The 13,152-nt window shown below is 38.6% G+C and overlaps 1 pseudogene; it reads left to right on the forward strand.

The window, feature by feature from the left end:
* The first annotated feature begins 734 nt into the window (after window positions 1-734).
* On the forward strand, window positions 735-1,700 carry LOC113198387 (olfactory receptor 5H17-like; annotated as a pseudogene).
* The last annotated feature ends 11,452 nt before the right edge of the window (window positions 1,701-13,152 follow it).

Below are 13,152 nucleotides of genomic sequence, written 5' to 3' on the forward strand. Positions count from 1 at the left end.
CATCTGGAAATTCTGCATCGGTGCTAATGTCAGTGGTTCTGCTAATGTACCCATGAGACCTTTGTGGGCAAGTAATTGGGAGTCTGGAGTCCTGCTCTTATGCTGAGTCCTGGTGCACTGTACAGGCATGGTTGCCATGATTCCTGCATGGGAGAGCTGTGGAGTGGTCCTCTATCACTCTCAGAGAAGCAGTATTCCCAATAGTTGAGACCCGGGTCACGGAGCGACACAGAATGCTGCCTCTCTCTGGCTCGCCATTTTGGATCCCCACTTCAATTTCTTCTTGTAGCCTTTTTTCGTTCAGAAAAAATTATTTTACAGACAACTTATATTGCTCCTAATTGTCTTAAAAGTTTTCAGTATATAATTTTTGCCTGATAATCTAAGTTTAAGGTTTTTCACAGGCTTCAAGTCATTACATAGTCCTGGACTGGGAAAGGTCTTTTCTGTTGACCTCGCATCATATATCAGACTCAGGATTTTTCTAGCACAGTCCAGTGTCCACATAAATTCATCACATGCTTAGAATGTCTTCCTTATTTCCTAGACCGATTAATTTCTGAATATTCCATGAATCAAAATCATTGCATTTTGCCATTTCTTCAATTATCTCCAATTTTTAAAAATCATAACATAGCAAACAAATGTAAAGGAAATCTTCCAAGTGTATGTTTCATTTCAACTCTATCTAATATTTTCACTTTGTCAACTAACTGTTATGTTCGTTTTACATCCACTTCATTTCATTTCAGGTAACAACAAGTGAGGAAATAGAAAAGGAAAATGTAACCTTGTTGACAGAGTTTGTTCTCACAGGACTTACACACCAACCACAGTGGAGACTCCTCTTCTTCTTGGTGTTCTTGGTGATCTACCTCATCACTATGATGGGTAACCTTGACCTGATTGCCCTCATCTGCAGGGATCCTCACCTTCATATACCTATGTACTTTTTCCTTGGGAATTTAGCCTTTCTGGATGCTTGGATAACATTAACAGTGACCCCAAATATGCTGGTCAATTTGTTAATCAAGAGCAAGATGATCTCTCTCACTGAATGCAAGATACATTTTTTTTTCCTTTGGAGTCAGTGTAACCACAGAATGTTTTCTCCTGGCAGCAATGGCTTATGATCGCTATGTAGCCATCTGCCACCCTTTACATTATCCTGTGATTATGACCAATAGATTATGCATCTGGCTAATCGTTTTATCATTTGTAGGTGGCTTCTTCATGCCTTAATTCACGAAAGCTTTCTATTCAGATTAACCTTCTGTAAATCCAACATAATACATCACTTTTACTGTGACATTGTAGCATTGTTAAAGATTTCCTGTACTGATCCTTCTATTAATTACTTATTAATTTTTATTTTCTCTGGGTCAATTCAGGTATTCAGCATTATAACAATATTTGTTTCTTATACATTTGTTCTCTATACAATTTTTTAAAAGAAGTCTGAAAAGGGCCTTAGAAAAGCATTTTCCGCCTGTGGAGTTCATCTCTTTATTGTGTCTTTATACTATGGCCCCCTTCTCTTCATGTATGTGCATCCTGCATCTTCACAAGCAAATGATCAAGATATGATCTTCTCTCTATTTTACATGGTTATAATTCCTATGTTAAATCCCATTATCTACAGCTTGAGAAACAAGCAAGTCATAGATTCATTGATGAAAACATTGAAAAGAAATGTTTAGTTCTCATCATAGAGTGCACTTTCTTGTTACCAAAACAATTCACAAAAGTCATATTTGGAAGTGTATTTTTTCTTTTTTTGGTCCATGTTGATTTTTTTTAACAACTTAGTCATTAGTATCTGGCAAACTCTTTGAATGTAATTTAATAACATAAGAAAATGTAGGTGAGTGTTCAAAGCATACTATGATATTTAAAGAGAAAACAAATAAAAATATTTTAATATTTGTATGTCCTTTAATGAGGATTCATAAATAGGCTAAGTGCTATATTCATGTAGATACTCTGAAAAGAACTTGAGTATATCTTTGATACAAATACAGGTGTATAAGCTGGAGACTCAGATCACAGTTGCTCCAGAGTGGTTTGCAGGCTTGTTTTTAGTTGAACATAGGCAAGAATCATGAATTCAGTTGCTGCTTATGTTTAAGTAATTTTAAAATTTTATTTATTTTTTGTCACTGAGTAATTTTTCCATGTATTGGGGTTGACTGCCAATTATATGGAGTTTTACTATTTGTTTTCCATTTTTATGACCTAGAGATTATATTAGTAGTGTAAGACAATGGTTTTCATTTCGTCTACATTTTGAAAGAGCTATTTTTCTAATTGAGCTTTTCTTGAACAAGAAAGTACTCATCAAGCTATGAGTACATAGGCAAGATATCCAACCCATAAAGGTTCAATTTTGTTTGAGTAAGTATGGAACAGGCATTTGGGGTGCCTCCCAATAAGTCTAAATTCCTCTGCTCCTTCTCCTATATATTCTTGGTCTATGAATTAATCTATTCTGTTTTATTCTTCAGAACAAACACAATATTTTAAACTTTATTGAAACTTACTAAAATGTCAACACAAGTTGTTTGATCCCACTCTCACTTCTGTTATAAATTCATTCCTATGCATTTTTATATCCATCATTTTTATTGTTTGCAATATTGAGAAAGAGATAGAATATATAATTTGCTAAGATCACATTTTGAGCATAATATTACTATATCTTTTAAAGATAACTATAAAATACAGATGCATTGTGAGAGAGCTATTTCATTAACATAGACCAAATATGTTTATGTCTTTAGACAAAGTTAGAACTTATTGAATAACAATAAATTTATAAGCAAGACAACTTTCAGTGGTGACATTTCACTGAATACTCCTGTATCTCTAAATGGTTGTAAGATGGACAATCATAGATTCTTTTGTTCTAATCTTAACTATTATTATCTATAGCACTCAAATTATGCAACACCCCCCCACACACACACACTAAACATACTAAAAAAGTGTTAAGGAAATCATAGGTCCTCAGGAGGATGAACTGAGAGCAAAGGTAGAGAGCAAATGCAAAGTAAAACTACCACTGTAGGTGGTCAGGCAAAATTTAAGAACTGCCTAATAACTTGTTTGAAGCTCAGAACTCTCAAAGCACAAGAACTAATTATAGGCCAGGGTCCCGAAGGATGACAGTTTCAGAGTGTCAGGTGAGATGTCAGTTTGAAGTGGGCCTGTGTAGTCATTATGGGTAGGAGAAATCATAATGAATTGAAATATTCATGAGGAAAGAGGATCTGAGTTTCATCACTGTGGTTAACTTTTTGGGCAAGGTTCCTAATAAGTGACCAGGAAACAGGGTCAGTGTTCTGCCCTGTCAAGTCTTGAGATACTTCTCTTTTTATGGGCCTTTGGTATGGAGTTTGATTCACTTAGTGGTCTGATATGTTCAATGAGCACATAGCCCTGTTTTTCCTGAGATTAATTTGATGTGCCTATGTATCTGTGTGCTTCTGATTTGATAGGTTCATTGGTGGTGTCTTTTATTGGCATGATTAATTTATCAGTTTGATCTTATGGCTATGCTAAGAAGATTGTAGTTATTTACTGGTACAAACAAGATATTGAGTTATTCTACCTTAACACTTATAGTCATTTAGTCACTTGTGGCAAACTACTGCTTTATAAAATAGAGTAATTGAGGCCCCAGAGAGACCTGACCCACCTTATGGAGAGGAATACCACACCTGCATGGAGGGGAACACCTATTCACCAATGTAATCCCATTGTCATTCCTTATAAATGTAGAAAAAACAATCTTGAAATTCATTTGGAAAAATAAGAAACACAGCATAGACAAAGCAATCCTTATCAAGAAGAGTGAAGCAGGTGGCATCACTATACCAGAACTGAAACTATACTACAAATCTATAGTAACACAAATAGCATGGTATTGGCACAAGAAAAAGCTTGTAGACCAATAGTACAGAATAGAAGACACAGAGACAATCCCACATAAATACAGTTATCTCATACTATACAAATGTACCCAAAACATACATTGAAGAAAAGATAGTCTTGTCAACAAATGGTACTATGAAAACTGGGAATCCATATGCACCAAAATGAAACTAAACTCCTACCACTCCCCATGCACAAAACTCAACCTTGGAATTAGACCAGAGTCCCTAGACCTAATAGAAGAAAAAGTAGGCCCAAATCTTCATCATGTTGGATGAGGCCTTGACTTCCTTAACAAGTCTCCTAAAGTGCAAGAAATAAAATAAAACATTAACAAACAGGATGGATTCAAACTAAAAAGCTTCTTCCCAGCAAAAGAAACAATGAGATGAAGAGAGAGCCCATATTTTAGAACAAAATTTTTGCCTCACACATGTCAGATGAAGCAATAATCTCTAGGATAAATAAAGAACTCAAAAATCTTAACACTAAGAAGACAAATGACCCAATCAATAAATAGGCTAAGGAGCTGAACAGACACTTTTCAGAAGAAGAAATACAATCAATCAACAAATACATGAAAAAATGTTCAACATCTCTAGTAATTAGAGCAATGCAAATTTCATCTCACATCAGTCAGAATGGCAGTTATCAAGAATACAAACAACAATAGGTGTTGGCAAGGATGTCAGGGTAAATGCACACTCATACATTGCTAGTGGGACTGCAAATTTGTGCAACCAATCTGGAAAGCCATATGAAGATTCCTTAGAAAACTTGGAAAGGAACTGTCATTTGACCCAGCTATCCCACTCATTGGTCTATCCCTGATAGGCTTAAAAACAGCATACTACAGTTACATAGCTATTTCAATGTTTATAGCAGCACAATTCACAATTACTAAACTGTGGAAGAAACCTAGATGCCTTCAATAGATGAGTGGATAAAGAAACTGTGGTATATATACACAATGAAATATTACTCATCATTAAAAGACAATAAAATTATGGCATTTGCAGGTAAATTGATGGAGTTGGAGAATATTATGCTAAGCAAAATAAACTAATCTCAAAAAAACAGGGGCTGAATGTTTTCTCTGGGAAGTGAATGCTTATCCATATTGTAGTGGGGGGGGAGAGTAGGGTAAGTGGAGAAATTTTGGATGGGGCAAAAGAGGAGTGAGGGTGGGAGCAAATGGATAGGAAAGATGGTGGAATGAGACAGATATCATTTACCTATGTACAAGTATGACTGCACAAATGGTGTGACTATACTTCAAGCACAACCAGAGAAGTTAAAAATTGTGCTCCATTTGTGTACAATTAATTGAAGATCTTTCTACTGTCATGTATAACTGACATACATACATACATACATACATAAATAAATAAATAAATAAATAAAAAATAGATAAATGGAGTGGGAGTTAGGCAAAGCCTGAAAACTATTATTCCATATGTAATGAGTACCTCAGAATAGAGCACAGCTTTCTCTTCACAGCCACCACTGTTAATACTGGAGATTTACAAAAATTATCCCTGAGAGCACATATCTTATTTCAAAGAACATGGTTTAACTATGTCTATGCCTTAAGACTTTGTGGAAGTTCAAAGGAAATTTCTGAGCAAAAACAGGAGTGTCTATCAGAATGTTTTTGGGTGCTTTCATCCTGATTTGAAGGAAACAGAAGCAGAATGAATACATTGGAAAATTCTCATGCTGTCCATGGAAAGAGTGAAGAAAGAACTTGTAAGGATAAAGTCAGTGGTTGCATGCTAAAGATCCTATAACAGATAAAAAGAGCTCATTCGCTTTGCACTGGGTCAATTGAAAAGATGCCTTGTGGACATCTCAAATGACTAAGGTCTCATCTTCAATCACAGGTTCAGAAATCTTCCAAAGCAGAATGTTTGGGGGAAAGAGTCCTGGGATACTCTGAGTGATTCTGTTTCCCAACTTTTGGATTCTGGTTTTCCAATTAAACACTACACAGCTATGGCAAATTTGATTCAAACAGACCAAAATATTGCTTGTGTCAGTGGTAGGCCTTGGCCACGTCCATGTGGAGCTCATTGTTCAGGTCTGCAGAATATAAGAGATATTGGGAGATGGTGGATTATACCAAGATTTCAGATGAAAATATAGGAGATTATGCAGCAACTTTATACAGAGTTGAAGTCCCAACATAGGCCTTCAGATGGGTTGATGTCTGAATTGTGGAATAGGAACTACGGTGGTAATTCAGAAAGGTAGAGCCGTCAGGATTGTGTCAAACTAGTCTGTCACAAGCACCAGATACAGAATAGCCATGAGTCAGAAGACCAGCAAAGCCATAGGGATGGGCTCCCCATCACTTACTTCAGTGTTCATACCATATTTGGAGCTTGATGATATAATGTTTGTTCTGTTTGTTTTCAGTGCAGCTTAAATGATTCTTCATCTCTACTTGCTTTATTTCTCTCTGTTGGAAAAGGGGTGCTTGCTTTAACTCAGTGTTTCCTTTGTATCATATTATTGTACAACTTATTGATTTTACAGGGGCTCTCAGCAGACAGGAATTTACCTTGAGGATCATCTGAGTTTGGATGTGGACTGTTGAATGATGATAGAATGATTTATGACTTTGGGATAATTAGAGGTAGAATAAATTTGTTTTTACTTTTAAGAAAGATCTGAACCATGTGGTGAGGGGCATAAAGCTATGGCAGAGATAAATAGGTTGCTTCCCTAAAGTATTTCTGTGTTGAACACTTGGTATGTAGTGTAGTGATATTAAGGGTTGGTGGCACTTTTAAGAGGTGGAGCATGTCAGAAATTGTTACCAGGCCCTCTCTGTCTCTCTCTGATTTCTGATCTGGAATATGATCTTGCCTTTTCACCCATTATGCCATGATGATGACATTCATAATGACCTCATGCAGACAGGGGATGCTCTCATCACTCTATGTTATTTGGATTCAGTCTCCAAAATTGTAATCTGTTTCTTTATCAGTGTACAACCTCAGGTATTTCATTATAATAGTATCTGATTCAGCTCCTCTATTGTTATTATTTTTTATGTCCATTCATATGGGATACAAGTGTCTCAGCATCTTTGCACATTCATATACATCTATCCATATACATTGCTTTGGGGCCCATGAGTTGGAAAGCAGCCTATGCTGCCTATATGAAGGGCTCTCAGGGTTCAGCACACTGAATCCAGATGTTGTGATTAGCACACTAACCATGCTCAACTCCATCACCATGGCAACCTGGCCTCCCTCAGGTGCACAGCATGTTCCTTCCCTTCTGCTTTTCTGCCTATTAGCCCACTGGTTGCCGCTCATAAGTGTGCTGCTAGCTCATGGATTATTAGACCCTCAGCTACTTTGCCCGGTAACAAGCCATGCATAAAAGGCTTGCCTATGCAACAATAAAGTGGATTGAGTTCTCTGAAACTGGTCTTCAGAGGTCTCTTTTTTACTTCATTGCCATACACTCCTCTAGCTGGAATGAGTGAGCCCACATCTAGTGCCCAAACAGGGACCTAAGGTAAGCCAGTAAATTCAGGTGTTGGACCTTGAGGAAATAGAAAAAGGTTGGGCAATTTGCCAAACTCTACTAAGGACTCGCAGCTACAGCTGCTGGGTACTCTCCTTAGTGCAAGAGGACTAACATTAAATAAAAGGGATGCACATAAATTTTGTGATGTAGTAGTTGATACCAATTCCTGGATGAGAACAGCTGATGTGTTTGACCCAAGTATATGGGAAAAAGTTATGGTTAACACAAGGCAAGGATAAATTAGGCAGGGGTATACCCTGCCTCTTCATTTTTTTCCCCAATTATCACAGCAATACAGCAATCTCTGGGGTATAAAGGGTCAATACCCTGCCTGGTTATGGTCACTCATCATCAGAGATAGAGGAACAAGAGGGAGAACAGAAAAAAAGGGAGAAAGAATCACAGATAAATTCTGATACAAAACCTTTTGAACCACAAGAAACAGAAAAGGGACAGATACAATTAAGCCAAAGAAAATTTACCCCTGTTTGTCAAATGTAATGGAACAATTACAAGTAAAAGATTAAAGGGAGAGACTTGTAGGCCCCCTGGACCTTGACTAGGACCTCCATGGTCAGAACTTAATCCATTCTCAGACTTATGTTGAACAAGGGACCAAGCATGGGGTACCTATGAACAGGAAATGCCAACTGCGTGCTTAGTCAAAATCAACCCCACCGAGAGGCCACTGCACTGGTATTCTCATGACATAGCTACATTAAAGGAGTTTAAGAAGGCAATAAAGGAGGATGGTCATATAGATCCCTTTGATGAACAAGTTCTTGAGACACTTAGTCTAAATTTAAACTTCTCACAAGATTGGAAAGACTTGGCAAGAGCTTCCCTTGAACCCTTGACATAACTAACGTGGAAGGCATTTTTCTATGATGCATGTGAACAACAGGGGGATTGCAACCACACTGCAAATGTTAACCTCCCAGATGAATTCTTCCAGGGAGAGGGAATCTACAGTTCCCCTAGTGGTCCATCAAGTTATTTTGATCAGGTGCAGCTCTATGCTTTAAGAGTCTGAAGGAAATTACCAGCTAGGGGAGGTACAGTTTCTATACAGGGCCTAAGGCACAAATCCACTAAAGACTTGTTGCAGTTTATTGATAGAGTAAACAAGGCAGTGGAAGGGAAAGTATGCCATGTAGAAGCTAGGGAAGCCCTAACCAAGGAGTTAATCTGGGAAGGATTAAATAGGGAGCATAGGGCTACTGTTGCACCAGTGGTAATGATACCCTTGATGACTGGATTTTGGCCACATAGGATATAGAGACACAAGCAACTCAAGCCTCTCTTCTGGCCTCAGCCATGGCAGTTCTACTAAAACAGGAACAAGGTAATAATAGAGGAAGAAGGAGCTCCACTTATTGGGGTGAGGAGGAACAGGACAGTTCTGGCAAGAATGCCTAGAGCTTCCACAAATTATTTCTAGAACTGACTAAGGAGGCTTGCAAAGAGTCAAAGACTACAAAAAAAAATGTGCACCCTTTCTCCCCATTGGCCCTTTATAACCTGCTTGAGTGAAGCCCAAGGATTAAAATCTAATGCTTTATGGCAAATGAATGTCATTCATTATGCATCTTTTGGAAATTTAAAATACATTCACATAGTCATCGATACCTATTCAGGCTGTGTAATGGCCACAGCCTCCACAGAAGAAACCACAAGAGGTCCTCTTCCATCTCCTTAAATCTTTTGGAAACATGGGTGTTCCTGTGTCTATTAAAACTGACAATGGGCCAATCTATACTAGCAAGACATTTCAGGTAGTTTGCACCAATTGGCATATAAGCACTTAACTGGCATGCCCTATACCCTCAGGCTCGTGGTATCATAGAAAGAATACACAAGGAATTAAAGACCATGCTACAAAAACAGAGGAGGAAAAACTATACCAATGAACAAAACCTTATTTACATTAAAATCTTCTTTTTTAAATTTTTTTTTATTTTTTTATTGTTGGTTCAAAACATTACATAGTTCTTGACATATCATATTTCACACTTTGATTCAAGTGGGTTATGAACTCCCATTTTTACCCCTTATACAGATTGCAGAATCACATCAGTTACACTTCCTTTGATTTACACATTGCCATACTAGTGTCTGTTGTATTCTGCTGCCTGTCCTATCCTCTACTATCCCCCCTCCCCTCCCCTCCCCTCCTCTCTTCTCTCTCCACCCCCTCTACTGTAATTCATTTCTCCCCCTTGTATTATTTTTCCCTTTCCCCTCACTTCCTCTTGTATGTAATTTTGTATAACCCTGAGGGTCTCCTTCCATTTCCATGCAATTTCCCTTCTCTCTTGCTTTCCCTCCCACCTCTCATCCCTGTTTAATGTTAATCTTCTTCTCATGCTCTTCATCCCTACTCTGTTCTTAGTTACTCTCCTTATATCAAAGAAGACATTTGGCATTTGTTTTTTAGGGATTGGCTGGCTTCACTTAGCATAATCTGCTCTAATGCCATCCATTTCCCTCCAAATTCTATGATTTTGTCATTTTTTAATGCAGAGTAATACTCCATTGTGTATAAATGCCACATTTTTTTTATCTATTCATCTATTGAAGGGCAATAGGTAGGTTGGTTCCACAGTCTAGCTATTGTGAATTGTGCTGCTATGAACATCGATGTAGCTGTATCTTCTTTAAATTTAAAATTTTTCTATGGAAACAACAGCCCATAAGCATTGGGTCCCCCTTACAAGGCTCTCCCATCTACCTATGGTCTCATGAAAGGATCCTATAACAAATGCATGAAATAGTCTGGACCCCCTCCTAACAATGGGACAAGGGTTTGCATTTGTTAACAGGAGCCTCACCCCATCTGGGTGCCTGCCAGAAAAGTCAAGCCCTGGACCCCCAGAACCACCAGTCAAGAGGAAGAAACTAATTGTGGAGGAAAACCCTCACAAACAAAGGACTCAACAAGGCATAGAGACCTCACATAAAGTAACCTGGGGTGATATTAAAGTCTTTTGACCAAACTACCAGATTGGCCCCATCACTTGGTGGCAACCTCATCCCTGGGCCTATGATGGTGATCCAATTGTGTGTGGCACTCACTGCTAGCAGTGAAGTTTCCTATCAGGTAAATTAGGCTTTGGTCACTAGGCCACTACTTTTAGCAGTGGCCAATTGGGAAGGAGCCCTACCTAAACACTTTTCCAATAATTCTAACTTATTGATCCTGAGTTATCTGTCAAGTAACAGCCGTACAGTGGAATATGAGTATCCCCATGCCTACTCTGCCAATTTGTTTCTCAATAGTTGATAATGAGACAACCCCCTTTGTTTTGCTCTTGCTAGTGAAACTATTGTAGATAAATATAACAAGTCATATGTTGGGCTATCTCTCATTGACCTTAGAGTTATAGTTAATGCTGCCAATAGCCATAGATACCCCCCCCCAATGGCAAATGCAAAAAACCCCCAAAAACCTTGCTGCTGACATGCTCTAAGACTCTTTTTGGAAAGCCCCCCTCAGATAATGATAACATTCCCTGGAATCAGTGCATCACATCTAGACCTTATCTCCTTGATAAAAGGACTATCTCCAGGGAAGAACAATACCTATGCACCTGGGTAGGCACAGCTCCCTGGAATACCTCTGATATTGCCGAAGTCCGGCTGGGCAAAATAACCGAGAGGTGACAAGCAACTTGAAGGTTGAAAGCGGGAACTCCTTTTTTGCGAGTGAACTCAGCGGGAACTGAGTGAGAACTCAAAGTAGCAGCGGGCACCCAAGGTAGCAGGAGCCGCTTCTCTGCCGGACAGCAGAGGTATATATACTTAACTAATTACACACAGCTTAACTTAATTAACATCATCTAGATACAGTACTCAGCCAATAAGGAGTCCTCATCATCTTAATGGCTTAATTGCTTCACAAACCACTCCTTCTGGCAAAGTGCCAGGCACCATCTTGACTTGATTTGCATCCCCAACATGATGTGTCCCAAAATCATATAGGCTACTGCAGTAACTGCTACATGGGATAATCTGTTACCAACCATTATGCAAGAAATCAATATGTCATGCCAATATTGCTGGCCACTAGGCCCATAAAATAGGCCACAGCCAGCTAGATGAATGGGTCAATTTTGAGAAAAGGCCCTAACCATGGATTTACCTTTATCCAAAATTATACCCATACCTACTATGTGCAGATAGTTATACTACCCTTTGCTATGCTGATAATCAATGGTACTGATGACATAAATATCATTCACACAGAGATCCCTTGTACAGTTCTGCTGGCTCACAAATTGTCTAACACCTTCTATGAAAGCTAAACATATATTTATCTTCAGCGTGACCCCACAATCTTGTTTCCAGTGAACCTGTCCAGAGAATGGAGAAGTCCATGGGACATGGAGATGAAGAATCTTCTGAATAAGATTCTGCACCAGACAAGGCATGCAATTGGCCTCATCATTGCTGGGATTATTGCCCTGGTGACTGCCACTGCTGTAAACAATTTGTCTATTACCTCAGCAGAAGTCTTTGTCATTCGAAAAGACTTAAATAAACTGTCATGAACTGCTATTTTAGTAATCCAGCAAAAACTAGATCTCCTCCAAAAACAACTAGATATACTGTTTATGTTGCAAAGGCTCACTTGTGACTCTGAATTTCATAGTATTTGTGTCACCCATTATGCTATGTCGGAAAACATAACCTCACACTTCTCCAATTTTTCTCAGTATATTAAGGATGCTTGGACATAACTATGTTTTGACTATGCATAATCTCACTAAGGCCATTGTCAAAATCAATGATACCAAGGTGTCTATCATAACAGCCTCCTCTTTCTTTCAGGGATTGACTGAGCACTGGGAAAACATGCTTTTTAAATTGGTTACCCCTATAATGTTATTATATTGGTTCTGCTTGCTGTCTTACTCATTGTGTTTTATTGCATCATTAGATAATTATGCCAAAGAATAGCTAGCACTGAACAGAGAGCTGTCCGTGGTTGCTGAGGTACTTGCAGCAAATTCAAAGTGGGAAATGTTGGGCCCATGAGTTGGAAGCAGTCTATGCTGCCTATGTGAGGGGCTTTCAGGGTTCAGCACAATGAATTCAGATGTTGTGGTTAGAACACTAACCATGCTCAGCCCCATCACCATGGTAACCTGGCCTCCCTCAGATGCACGGCATGTTCCTTCCCTTCTGCTTTTCTGCCACTGACCTATTAGCTCATTGATTGCTGCTCATAAATGTGTTGCTAGCTCATGGATTATTACAACTCTCAGCTACTTTGCCCAGTAACAAGCTATGCATAAAAGGTTTGCTTATGCAATAATAAAGTATATTGAGTTCTCTGAAATTGGTCTCCAGAGGTCTCTTTTCAACTTCATCACCACACCCTCCTTAGCTATTTGGTGGGCTTCAGCTGGACCAAGTGAGCCCACACATTGCCTGAAATTTTCTTATCAGCAATTTTCCAATCAGGTTCCATTCAGGCCCCATTTGAGACAGTCCACTAGTGATAACTCAATTCATTGGTATATAATTGGTATATAATTTTCAAGGCCATGTGTCCTTGAAAACCAAGTAAACAACTAAGAATACTGTTTGAGTTTTTGCTTGTGGAAAGGATTTCCCTTCAAAAGTATCTTTCATGAATGTTTCATAAAAGAGTGACAGTGCTACAGATTT

Source organism: Urocitellus parryii, chromosome 2 (assembly GCF_045843805.1).
Source record: "Urocitellus parryii isolate mUroPar1 chromosome 2, mUroPar1.hap1, whole genome shotgun sequence".
In the NCBI taxonomy this organism is placed as follows: domain Eukaryota; kingdom Metazoa; phylum Chordata; class Mammalia; order Rodentia; family Sciuridae; genus Urocitellus; species Urocitellus parryii.